The following is a 13,986-nucleotide window of genomic DNA, read 5'->3' on the forward strand; positions in this document are numbered from 1 at the left end:
AGGCCTGACATTATCAGGAAAAGAGAAAGCGATCTCAACGTAATTCATTAAAATTAGAAAAATTAGACATAAAGCCTTTACTACCTATACCATAATTTACGTTAGACAATTAAAACATAATGACTAATTTCGGTTGTGTGCAACAACAATCATCAGATCTGTAAAAAGAAAAAAACGGCCGGGAAAAATACTGAACAAAGTAATATTCAGTTTAAAAATGTTACGTCTGTCACCGTCGCATAATTGTAGGAGGCCGCGCCGTTTGAGGGGACACGTCACGGACTGCGTGGCCCCTCCCACCGGAGGTTCGAGTCATCCCTCGGGCATGGGTGTGTGTGTGTGTGTTGTTCTTAGCATAAGTTAGTTTAAGTAGTGTGTAAGTCCTGAGACCGATGAAAAAAGTGGTTCAAATGGCTCTGAGCACTATGGGATTTAACATCTGAGGTCATCAGTCCCCTAGAACTTAGAACTACTTAAACGTAATTAACCTAAGGACATAACACACATCCATGCCCGAGGCAGGATTCGAACCTGCGATCGTAGCAGTCGCGCGGTTCCGGTCTGAAGCGCCTAGAACCGCTCGTGGGACCGATGACCTCAGCAGTTTGGTCCCTTAGGAATTCACACACATTTGAACATTTTTGAGTTGTAGGACAATCTGGTCACCGCACGAAAGATCCAGATCAGAACCACAGTACTCTTACGGAGTTTCCCGTTAGTGAAAAAACGGAAATAAGGTCCACTCAATCAGTTTAGGGGCTGTTTGAGCGGGAACTACTGGTTCTGTATTGAACGCTGACATTGACGGCTAAGCTAGTGGTTTGCTAACCACCTGACCTCTCTTTATTGACAATCACGGTTCACACGGGCTGAGATACCGGAGTCTCTCTCTCTCTCTCTCTCTCTCTCTCTCTCTCTCTCTGTGTGTGTGTGTGTGTGTGTGTGTGTGTGTGTGTGTGTGTGTGTGTGTCAGCTAAGCCACATAAATTACTCGTACTAAAATTTGAAAGTCCCTAACTTACCCGAACCGATAGAGCTTCAATGCCTCAAATGCCATTCTTCCTAGAATCATAGCAATAATTTATAGAGCGAGACGTAGTCAATTAGAATAGACGCATGGAGATGCAGCGCAACTGCAGCACAACTCCGGAAGGGTACTTGCGCGACTATAAAACTCACTCAGCTGGGGTCGTCTCGGGTCAGATAAGTAACTACAAAGATAAAGTGAACGGCCAGTGTAATAGAAGAATTTACTGTCGGTATGGATCTATCAAAATGGAGATATTACTAAATAAATTGTACCAGAAATCTTGTGTTCGGCACGAAACAGTCATGTCGAGAACGTAGTCCGCAGCTCGTGGTCGTGCGGTAGCGTTCTCGCTTCCCGCGCCCGGGTTCCCGGGTTCGATTCCCGGCGGGGTCAGGGATTTTCTCTGCCTCGTGATGACTGGGTGTTGTGTGCTGTCCTTAGGTTAGTTAGGTTTAAGTAGTTCTAAGTTCTAGGGGACTGATGACCATAGCTGTTAAGTCCCATAGTGCTCAGAGCCATTTGAACCATTTTCGAGAACGTTGGTGTTGTCTTCTATTCTTAACTTCGAAGACTGGCTTGATGCAGCCTCGCTCGCTATTCTCTCCTGTGGAAACTACTTACTGCAATGTATATTCATTTACTGTATTCGAACTTTGGCTTTCCTCTACAGTTTTTACCCACACACACTCCCTATCATTATTGAACTGACCATTCCCTGATGCGTCAGAATGGCCGTGTCCACCAATCCCTTCTTTTCATCAAGTTGAGCCATACATTTCTCACCCCCCCCCCCCTCTTCATTAATAATCTCATCCACTAATCTAATCTTAAGGCAAAGATTAACCCAATACAGATGTGCAAACTATGGAGTGGGAGGAGAAAATTACATCTTTCAAAGATTGTAGGATGTTCCAGAATCTGAAATATCTCCTGATACTGAGTGCTAAAATACATACGTCATTATTGTCATCACATTCTACCTGCAGTCTCGCTCTGGCAGCCCCAATTGACTGGTAGACATGTGCTGCCAGCCAGCAGAATAAATAAGACGAGTTGGCCTCGCGTTCCTAACAAGCCACGTGCTGCCGAATAACAAACACGGTTAAAGGCGTGGATACTAATGTTGCCTGGCAAGGCCCGTTCATAAACTGCCGGAGGGAGGTGCGGTCCAAACAAACAGAACCTGTGGAGCCGGCGAGAACGTAAACAAACGGAGCGGATCTGTTCACATCGCTCAGCCTTCGGCTCGCCGTTGTCAGTCCGGTGCGTGGCTGCGACCCCGGCAGGCAATAAAATGCCTCTCTGCCTCGGACAGGCACCTGACTCACCCGCTACCCAGCATTTAACGCCCCAACTAATCCATTCGGTAATGCTCTACAAATATCAATACCTAGATGGGTGCATTCATACAAAGCAGGCATTTTGTGACCGCGTTCACCTGTGCTACAAACAAGTAACAGCATAAATATCGCAATGTTTGTGTGTTAAACGCCTCTGAGAATCAACAAAGCCACTCCTAACTGGCGGAGTTCCATTGTTAATGTAAATAAGTGATAAAATAATTACTGGTTGCGCATATTTTGCTAATTTTAATGTCATTATGATACAAAATTGTCTCAGAAAGCAATTCTTGTTCCAATGTCTCCTTACTTACAGACTACAAACTTTACGCACCCACCTCCCTGTCTACGTCCCCCCCCCTCCCTCCCTCCCTCCCTCCCTCCCTCTCTCTCTCTCTCTCTCTCTCTCTCTCTCTCCCCCCCTCCCTCCCTCCCTCTCTCTCTCTCTCTCTCTCTCTCTCTTTCTGTTTCAGTATGCCATTCTTTTTCCAGTGACTCGTTACTTGCAGACTTCAAACTTACGCTCCCCTCTCTTTCTCCTCTCTCTTCTTCTTCTTCTTCTTCTTCTTCTCTCTCTCTCTCTCTCTCTCTCTCTCTCTCTCTCCCTCTCCCTCTCTCCCTCCACCTCCACCTCTCCCTCTTCCTTTTTCGCACCCGTCCTTTTCCGCGCATTTCGTCCCCAGCTCTAATATCTTTTGAGAGACTCTATTTAACGGCTTCTGTCATTACGTTGTATGGCAGCAAAAGTCTTCTTTGTCTGAAAAGTTTTCTAAAACGTTACAGGAAATAAACGTCCTTGTCTTCCAAAGTGTCGTGCCTCAGTCTGTAAAAACGGTACCCATACAGGATCGCTTTGTTCTCTCTCCGCCCGTCCGTCTGTCTCTCTGTCCGACTGTTAAGAATCTTTTCCCTCTGGAGCCAGTTTTTGTACCAACTTCATATTTATGCCACGTATTAACGTCCTGTGGTCCTATGGTGGTGCAAGAATGTTAAGCTTCTAAGTCGGTTTAATCAAATGATTCGGCCATTTATGTCACACATTTTGATTCTCGAAAACTCACTGGGTACTTTCCATTGACATGGACTCACAAAATTTGGCAAGAGGCAAGGGTTCACAGCACAAGTAAAGGGAAAAAAACGAAAATTGTTAATTTGTAATTATACAACACGAAAAAATATCTTTTATCCTTCTATCTGTCTGTCCGTCTGTTAAGACCCTTTTTCTCTGGAAAAGGTTGACATGTCAACTTCAAATTTTCGTCACATACGAAGGTCTACCGTCTCTTGGCGGTGCAAAACTGTTCAGCTTCTCAGTCAGTTCAGTCAAAACATACGCCCATTTATGCCACATATTTTAATACTCGAAAACACACTCATCAAAACCTATAGGACATTTTTCGTTGACCTAGAATCATGAAATTTGGCAAGAAGCTAAGTTTCACGGTGCAAGTAAAGGGAAAGATCCGAAACTGTTAATTTGTAATTAAATCGCAGGAAAAATATTTCCTTTGTCATTTGTTATCCGACTTCAAAATTGAAATTTAAAAATCCTCGAAAGTGTTGGAATGCCTGGGACCGCTAACTTGTCAGTACCAGTGTTGATAATAGGCAAAAATCGTCAGTATCCTCGACTGCAGGGATGAATAAACTGTCTGCATACATTAAGTTCGTACGGTATCTTCAGTTCGCGAGTCCGGCTAGCAACTGACCATACCTTTTCTTCCATCTGACACCTTCGTCGCCCGTGGAACGCAACAGCTATGAAACTGTCAGCAATCAACCGTTTCAGTGGTAAATTCGTTTTAGAACTTTGCTTCCATGGTAGCGCTGCTACGTAAGCCGGGTTGATGACAGGTTTACCTTCTTTAACTCCACCCGGACAGGCCTCGGAAGTCCCAATGGTACTAACCGACCGCCGTGTCATCGTCAGCCGATAGGCTTCACCAGATGAGGATATGGAGGGGTATATGGCCAGCACGCGACTTTTCCAGCCGTTATCGACTTCCGTCACCGGAGCAGCTACTTCTCAGGCAAGTAGCTCCTCAGCGGGCCTCACAAGAGCACTCGGCACACCTGGACGGTCACCCATCTAAGTGCTAACCAAACTCGATAGCGCTTAACTTCGGTGATCTGACGGGACGGGCGTTACCACCACGGCAAGGCCGTTAGTTTCTCCTCATGTATGGACAAGACAAATAGCCTTTAAAATATTGCCAAAATTCGTACTTCGGATGTAATTAATCTAGATCGCTGACTGTAACATTTGAAATAAATCACAATTTCTCAGTGCAGGGCATCTGGCGCGAGTAGGGGAACGTCCCACGGGGCGGGAAAGAGTCGTTGACCTAGCGGCGCTGGTGACCGCAAGAGTGTAATCGTTGCTCGGGTCGTGTCTGGGAACTAGAGGTCCCAGAGGCGCTATTGTTCTGCCGGTCCCGAGAATTATGCGAATGACTGTTTGTGCTCGGTGGTTTCTGCGAATTAGAGTTACAGCCGGAGCGAATGTCGGCAGTGAGTCGGCGCTCCCATCTCCCGGCCGCACAATGGCTGCGCACTGTTGCAGAACTCGATTCGCCCGGGCCTGCGGAGTTTATTCTGGTGTCCCACTGCTCGGCCTGTTTTGCTAGCTGCCGGGGAGGGACAAGTAGCCTCGGTAAAAATAGGCCCTAGTTCATCTCTGACGCCCCTCGGCTCTGAATGCTGGAAATGTTGGAGGGGCACAGCCTGCGTTATGAAAGGCCTAGCTGTCTCCTTCCAAAGAATTGCCACTCTATCCGGAAGAAAACTAGCTCGGAGGAGCTGCGTCCTCCTCGGTGAGGGATAAAGTACAGAGAGCACCTCCGGAACTGGTACTACGACGAGAATGGCACAACACCGAGAAGAAAGATTAGTTTTTAGTGACTCGTCGCGAAATGCTTATTCCTTCTGTGCCTCGGACCCTGCGCTTCTGGCCGCAGCCAGAAACCGGTAATTTCGGCAATCAGCGGTTCGCCGGACGAATTAGGACAAGTGCTGCTCCACAAATTTTAATCGGAAACGTTTATCGAAGGCTCCGTTGTTCCGCACGTAAAATCAGTTTAAATAAGCGTCGCAGCCTCGCTTTGATTCGCAAGGCATGGTTAAACCTCTCACTATTTCAAAGTCAATAATTGATGCCCTGTTGAAATCCAGTTCATTTCAGAAAAGATCCAATCAGTGGACTGGAATTGGTTCACCGCTAACAGTTCAGTACAGTAGTACACGGTCTCCAGATGCCTTCTACAGTTGGAGTAACGAACGATGGCGCTCGAATTTAGGCTCGTTCTGCGCAGCTAGGTCACGCATTTTCCGACAGCCAGTGAGCATTCAGTAGTGTTCTGGGCCCTCTGCTGTGAACGTCGTAGCCAGCGCGAGCACTGAATGTGATCGAAGCGAGTTGTTTATTGAATTTTTATTTCCTTTGTTGCGGGTTAGTTTGGCTTAGTGTGGTGGGGTGTCAAGTCCTGCACAGGCTAGCGTTAGCCTAGTTTACACGACGACACTAGGTAGCAGGCAACTGCGCTACCGGCCACTGCGCATGCGCCCCGCGCATTTGCGCAACTCGTTGGTGAAATTAAACACTTTCGGCGTGTCCCAACTTTGGCGATACTAGTTGCATGAGTTTTGAGGTTATGCGTGTTTGTAGTGTGTAATCGAACTGAAATATGAAGTGGGGAACGGAGAATAATGTTCGCTTTTTGAATATCTATGCTTTGCTTAGGTGTTTGTGGGATTTCAGTGATGCTGAATACAAAAAGAAGCAAAATATTGCTGCACCTGAGACCTTCACGTGCGATCAGAACATAGATAGTTTGACAATATCTGAGCTGCAGGGCAAAATGTATTGAATTAGGAGCACATGTATAACTGAACTAAAAATATAAGCAAATTTTAATTCTAGCTGTGGAAATGCTCTCGTCTACAAGACTAAAATCCCATCGTTCGAGTTTGCCGACACTCTTTTTTTATGAAATATTGTTGACAGGAGGGAATAAGTTGCATTCTTCTTTCAATATTCATCTATTTCAAACGTCGCCGCAGTGCTCCCCATTCAGATATGTTGGAAATTTGAAATATTGCCACTGTACAAAAATGGCTCTGAGCACTATGGGACTTAACATCTGTGGTCATCAGTCCCCTAGAACTTAGAACTACTTAAACCTAACTAACCTAAGGACGTCACACACATCCATGCCCGAGGCAGGATTCGAACCTGCGACCGTAGCAGTCCCGCGGTTCCGGACTGCAGCGCCAGAACCGCTAGACCACCGCGGCCGGCGTGCCAGCTTTGGATCTTCGTTAAAAATTATTTCAGCAAGGATGCTGAGCAACCGATCTGACGTCTTTTCTTCATACAGTCATGCTTCGAAACATGTTTCTTATTTTTTTATTATGCAGCGATTCCACGCAACAAGCTTTAACTCCATCAGAACTCGTGCGACGTGCAGCTGCCAAAACTTCCACTTCAGGCACGACTCAGGGACCCACAAAACGACGAAACTGAAGCGTATACTGGTGTCGCCGTGTCTACAGTCATGTACGACACCACTGACGTGCAACTCATTCCACGCAACGAGTGGCGCAACCCAGTGTCGTCGTGTAAACTGGGCTTTAGACACAAGGCATGTGTATGCGCGTGTGGCAACCGCCACTTGAAACCAGCCACACCAGATTGCCCGTCCGCCGTCATTCGTGTATCAGACGATAACGGCCTCACGTTTTTCAGTAATTAAGACTGCTAGCTGCCAATGAAAACTGTACAGGCTACCGAATCAAACATTAGACTGACACGAACGTGAACTGTTTTCCTCAGAGAAACTGCTACACTGGTTTCAGTTCTTGTGGTGACACTGAGCAAGACGTTAATGAGATTGTATATCTGGAGCACAGTGTTTTATACTAGTGAAATGTGGATTATACAACAGAGAGAGTGGAGCATTTGAACTGTGTCGCTACGGAAGGTCGTTAAAATATGTGCCGGACAACTAATGAAGAAGTGTTACAGAAAATGGGCTATAATCGAAAAATATGCAGAGCTTATACGGAAGAGTGGAACATTTGTTGTATCGGAGCATCCTCGGGGTCGCGCGAAGATCCATTCGCGGTCACGGCCGAGTCGCAGGTGCTCTTAGCGACGTAGAGCGGGCGAGGCACAGTACGTGACGCAGTTATTTGATCGGAGACGTTTATTGGCGTACACGTTTTCATTCAGTGCACTGTCACCGTACGAAATCATTCTTACTAAGGGTCTCCTGCTTTGCTTTAGATCGCGACTACCTTTTTACTAATAAATGCCCTGTAGCAATTAAACTACTTTCTTAAATCAGGCCGCAGCTCTCGACTGAGGTGCATCTACAGAGCGGCAAGTTAGGTGTCTTATCTTTTTCTGTCTTTTCCTCGTAGTATATTTATTAACTTTCGTGCGTGTTGTTCTGTCTAAGAGGTTTAATCTCACGTTTTCGTGAGGGCAAATTCATTCAGTTCGTAGCACAGAACTTGCTCACTGAACAGCCAGGCACACTGCTGCTGTTGGTGGCACATCAGGAGGGTAGCAAGTTGCATATATAGGATTCTGTTTGCTTTTATAGTATACTTCTTCAGTCAGTCTTGCTAGGATGGTTAGGATGTGTGCATGCTGTGAGCGGACGCAGGACGAGCTGGCAGCAGTTCGCGAATAGTTGAATCGACTTTCGGCTACGGTCAGTCACCTTCAGGCAGCAGGCTCGGGGTGTAGCGACGGCGGTGGAGAATCTGGCGCGTCACATGGGACACCTCAGACGGCGCTTACTTTGCGCACGGTCTCGGCTGACGAGGCACTTCCTAGAGTTCCCGCGTTGGATCCGCCCTCACCACAGGCTGAGTGGCAGGTGGTAACGCGCTCGCGTCGCTCGAGGCAGCGGGCCAGTGTGGAGACTGGCCGTCAGGCCTCGTCCATTCACCCTGTGAGTGGACACGGGGCCGCTGCTTCAGCAGGGACTCGGAGGTGGGGTTTACTAATTATCAGGAGCTCCAACGTTAGGCGTATTATAGAGCCCCTTAGGCAGATAGCGTTCAGGACTAGAATGAAAACCAGTGTGCTCTCGGTATGTCTGCCGGAGGGCCTCGTCAGAGATGGCATGCCTTCGGCTGTTGAGCGTCGAGCGTGTAGTCGTCTGGACGTTCTGGCTCACGTCTGTCGCATGGATTCTGTTCACACAGGCGGCTGGCGGAGGTGGTGAGACTGGTAGCGAGCGCAGGTGGTGCAAGCAGAGTTCGCAATTTGCAGCAATGTTCCCAGAGTTCGTCGGGGTCCTTTGGTCTGGAGCCGAGTGAAACGTCTCAACCAATGGCTTCCTCGTCTCTGTGATGGTCTTGACTACAGATTTCTAGACCTACGTTATCGTTTGGGGATTCGTAGGACTCCCCTTGTTAAATCATAGGTGCAGTACACAAAGGCAGTACTTGTTGAGTGCACATGAGAGCTGTTTAGGCTAGACGTTGGTTTGAGGTTCTCTGGTGAACACTTGCCAGCCGATATGCAGCAAGGGAAGTCAGACCGCGTTCAGAGTAAAGACACCTCAACTGTAAAATTTTTATCACTAAACCGTCGAAGTATTCGTAAGAAAATTCCCGAGTTTACTGTCCAGGAAAGCTCTCGCTCAAATTAGTTCAAATGGTTCAAATGGCTCTAAGCACAATGGGACTTAACATCTGAGGTCATAAGTCCCCTGGACTTAGAACTACTTAAACCCAACTAACCTAAGGACATCACACACAGCCGCGCCCGAGGCAGGATTCGAGCCTGCGACCGTAGCTGCAGCGCGGTTCCGGTCTGAAGCCCCTAGAACCTTTCGGCCACAGCGTCCGGCTCAAATTAGTCTTGGGACTGAGGGATGGCTGAAACCCATAGTGGAAACCTCTGAGACATTTAACGGGCCGTGGAACGTATATCGGAAGATAGATTAGAGGTCATAGGAGTGGAAGTGTTCATCGCAGTTAACATAAATATTATCTCTATTGATGTCGAAGTTGAATGTGACAATGAACTTATCTGGTCATATACAACAGGTGTAGGGTCAACCAAGTTAATTATTAGACGTTTTTACCGGCCACCCGAGTTCTAGAGTCATTCAAAGAAAGTCTACGGTCAGTAGCGCAAAAAGACCCAGATCATGTAATACTAGGCGATTTTAGCTTACCAAGCACGGACTGGGATGTCTACGGATTCATTGTAGGGGGTACAGACAGACTGTAGTGCGAAACACTACTGAACACGTTTTGTGGAACCTGCCTTGAGAATATACCTCAGCCGCCCACACGCAATTAATAGCTACCAATAGGCCGGATCTTATTGACAATGTCAGAGCAGAAACGGGGAGCAGCGATAACGGTGTCACTATAGCAATTATGGTTACGAAAGTTAATAAATCAGTCAAAAAGGCAAGGACAGTGTCTCTACTAGATAATCAGTTGTTAAAGTCTTACTTAGTGTGTGGATTGAAGTCGCTTACTTGCAGTAAAATGAACATAGAGGGAAAGGTCAAGCAGATTGTAAATCGTGGTCTGGAGAGTTATGTGCCTAGTAAGTAGATAAAGGCTGGAAAAAACTCACCGTGGTTTAATAACGAAATTCGGAAGATGCTGCCGAAGCAAGGGCTGTTGTACTCTCAGTTCAAAGACGGAACGCACAGATGACGACAAGCAAAGGTTAGTAGAGATTCGTGCGTCTGTCAAAAGATCTACGCGCGAAACGTGCAAGTACGACCGTCATACCTTAGCAAAAGGTCTGCCAGAGAACGAGAGAAAATTCTGTTGCTATGTAAAATCATTGAGCGGGTCTAAGGCTTCCATTCAGTCCCTTCTTGACCAGTCTGATGTGCCAGTTCAAGGTAGCAAAAGGAAAGCCAAAGTTTTAAATTTTGCATTCAAGAAACCGTTGACGTAGGAGAATCGCACAAACATACCGTAATCTGACCATCAGACAAACTCCCGTACGGACGACATAGTAATAAGAATCCCTGGCATAGAGAAACAGCTGAAATATTTGAGAGCAAATAAGTCACCAGATCCGGATGGAATCTCAATTCGGTTTTACAAAGAGTACTCTACGGTACTGGGCCCTTACCTACCTTGCATTTATAGCATATCTGTCGCGCAGCGCAAACTCCCAAGCGACTGGAAAAAAGTGCGGGTGATTCCTGTGTATAAAAAGGGCAAAAGAAACGACCCGCAAAATTACCGACCAGTATCCCTAACTTCGGTTTGCTGCAGACATCTAGAACATATTCTCAGTTCTAATTTAATAAATTTTCTTGAGACTGAGAAGCTTATGACCACGAATCACCATGTGTTTTACGAAGCATCGCCCGTGCGAAATTCAGGTTGCCCTTTTCTCATATGATTATTGCGGACTATGAATGAAGGGCAACAGGCATATCCCATATTTCTAGATTTCCGGAAAGCATTTGAAACGGTGCCCCACTGCAGGCTGTTAACGATGGTACGAGCATATGGAACAAAGTTCATAGATATGTGAGTGGGTCGAAAAATTCGTAAGTAATAGAGCCTAGTATATTATACAAGGTGCCGTCAGGAGTGTCCCAGGGAAGTGTGATAGGACTGGCGCTGTTCTCTATATACATAAAGTATTTGACGGACGAGGTGGGCAGATGTCTGCGGTTGTTTGCTGATGCTGGGCATACGGTAAGGTTTCGAAGTTGAATAGCTGTAGAAGGAGACGACTTAGACAAAATTTCTAGTTGGTGTGAAGAATGGCAGCTAGCTCTGAATGTGGGAAAATGTAGGTAAACGCGTATGAGTAGTACAAACAAAAAATGGTTCAAAAGGCTCTGACCACTATGGGACTTAACTTCTGAGGTCATCAGTCCCCTAGAACTTAGAACTACTTAAACCTAACTAACCTAAGGACATCACACACATCCATGCCCGAGGCAGGATTCGATCCTGCGACCGTAGCGCCTAGAACCGTAGTACAAACAAACCTGTAATGTTCAGATACAGCATTGATAGCGTACCGCTTGACACAGTCACGTCGTTTAAATATCTGAACGTAACGTTGCAAAGCAATACGAAATGGAAGGAGCTTCTGAGAACTGTGGTAGGTAAGGCGAATTGTGGACTTCGGTTTATCGGGAGAATTTTAGGAAAAAGTGTTCATCTGTAAAGGAGATCGCATTTAGGACGCTGGTGCGATCTATTCTTGAATACTGGGATCCGTACCAGGTCTGATTGAAAGGGGACATCGAAGGAGTACAGAGGCGGGCTGCTATATTTGTGCCTGTAGGTTCGAACAACACCAAGTACGAGTATTACGGAGACGCTGAATTCCAGGAGTGAAGGCGACGTTGTTCTCGAGGAACGTTACCGAGGAAATTTAGAGAACAGAGATTCGAAGGTGACTGCCGAACGATTCTACTGCCGCCACAATACATAGCGCGTAAGGACCACGAAGATAAGATATGAGAAAATAGGTCTCATACGGAGGCTTACAAAAATGGTTCAAATGGCTCTGAGCACTATGGGACTCAACTGCTGTATTCATCAGTCCCCTAGAACTTAGAACTAATTAAACCTAACTAACCTAAGGACATCACACACAACCATGCAAGAGGCAGGATTCGAATCTGCGACCGTAGCAGCAGCGTGGCTCCGGACTGGAGCGCCTAGAACCGCACGACCACCGCGGCCGGCGGAGGCTTACAGACAGTCGTCTTTCCTTTACTCTGTTCGCGAGTGGAGCAGGAAAGGAAACGACTGCCAGGGTACCCTCCGCCGCCACCGTACGGTTGCTTGTGGAGTCTCGATGTAGATGTAGATAAGTCTCTCAGCTGCGACTACTGGTTTGGAAAACGAACTACGCAAACAGTGACTACATCGTCTCCAACTCGTATACAGTAACTCCCCCTACAACGTTCTCTATGAACACAACGGGACAGCATTTTACAGTCAAAAACGCCAAAATTTAAGTCTCTACTGGAACAAATGGGATTTATTGTCTCTTATTAACGCTTCATAACTAAACGACTCTTCCAGCGAGCTAATGGCTCCGCTCTCGGCTGTGTGACGTTTTCTTCCACAGTGCGTGGACGTCTACTAAACTCCGGCACTCGCCATGAAACACAGCAAAAACCAAGCCGGTTGACATACCTGGACAAGGCGACGCACTTGAGACCTCTTCCGAAGCTCTCTGTGGGCAGAAGTACTTTGTAGATGGCTAAGGTAATGTAAATTGAAGGTGGAGAAGGGAAAGGATCTAACAGTATTAGCTGCATCAGGACTTCATGCGGAATCAGCGGCGACGAGTGAAAATGTGTGCCGGACCGGGACTCGAACCAGCGTACTATGCAGTTGCGCTGAGCACTGCATAACCTGGACACAGATTTTACCGCAAAAGCTATGTCGGCAAGTTCCCCGGCCGATTCACTCTTAGCGCCACCTCCTCTAGTTCCCGTCCATGTCCTTCAAGTTCACTTATTTTAAATTCACGCCGGAGGTCGAAAACTGATGTGCATCCACACTGATGTTTGTGGAATCCTTGCCCATCGAGGCTAACCATCCACATGAATGCGTGGTGTTTGTTCTTTTGGATAAGTCCGAAAGAACAGCAGCTCGTAGTGTAGTGGCTAGCGTTGCTATCTCTGGACCACGGAGTCCCGGGTTCGGGATTTTCCCTGCCCCGGGGACTGGGTGTTTGTGTTGTCCTCATCATTCGTGAAAGTGGCTGGTTTGGGCTGTGTACAGATTGGGAATCTGTACGGGCGCTGGTGAGCACGCATTGAGCGCCCCACAAATCAAACGTCATCATCAGCAGACTAGCGACTTCCGATACACACTTCGCAGCATAACCTCCGCTCCAGAACGCTCAGAACTTCCCTCCAACACAAAAAGGTCTGCCAGCCGACTAACCATTTCTGTGGCTCCAAAAGCCGCTGCACGAAACTGTTTTATGAATGAAGCCTTAGGGCCAATCGACTTCCGGAACAAATTTAAACATCTCCATTGGCTGTTACCAGTTTCATTTCAGCGAAAAGCCTTTTCAAGGTTAACTTCAACAGATGCTTTAAAGCACCTGCCGTCCTCTCGCAGGCTGTGTCGTCAGCCCAGACCAACGCCCCAACGCCCATTTCAGCAGCATTAAGGCAAGCCGGCCGTTTCTTACCAGCACTGGCGAACACAATATTTCCAGAAGGAGCAAACAGACGCGTCCAGAAAATATGCTTAATGTTTTCTCCAGAAAGGCTGGGATCTGTAATACAGAAAAATCGATAATATTAAGTGTAGAAGACGCGCATAAATTATCTCAAAATAAATAAAAAACTAACATCTGAAAAAATAAAGAAAATGAGATAGTAAAAGGAAAAGAAACCACAATTTTTTTTTATATTTTGTGTAATGCATATGATTGTATGTAATAGAATTTTTACAGAGTGTTACAATACCATACATACAACCTTCAAGGGGTGTAGAGGATGCCCTGAGGCAGGAATTGAGGATTTGAACCCGTGTCCGGAAACGTCATCCAGCAAAATAGCAGAAGTTAGAGGTGCCGGCATCTGCCACCCCTTTGGCAGGCGGAACGTTTGTTACTGTGTGATTGCG

At 46.7% G+C, this 13,986-nt stretch overlaps 1 protein-coding gene across 1 annotated transcript in view; it reads left to right on the forward strand.

The window, feature by feature from the left end:
• LOC124615580 (laminin subunit alpha-1-like) overlaps positions 1-13,986 on the forward strand; it is a 1,154,169-nt gene that overhangs the window by 319,635 nt on the left and 820,548 nt on the right. The window lies entirely within an intron of this gene.

This window comes from Schistocerca americana, chromosome 5 (assembly GCF_021461395.2).
Source record: "Schistocerca americana isolate TAMUIC-IGC-003095 chromosome 5, iqSchAmer2.1, whole genome shotgun sequence".
Taxonomy (NCBI): Eukaryota; Metazoa; Arthropoda; class Insecta; order Orthoptera; family Acrididae; genus Schistocerca; species Schistocerca americana.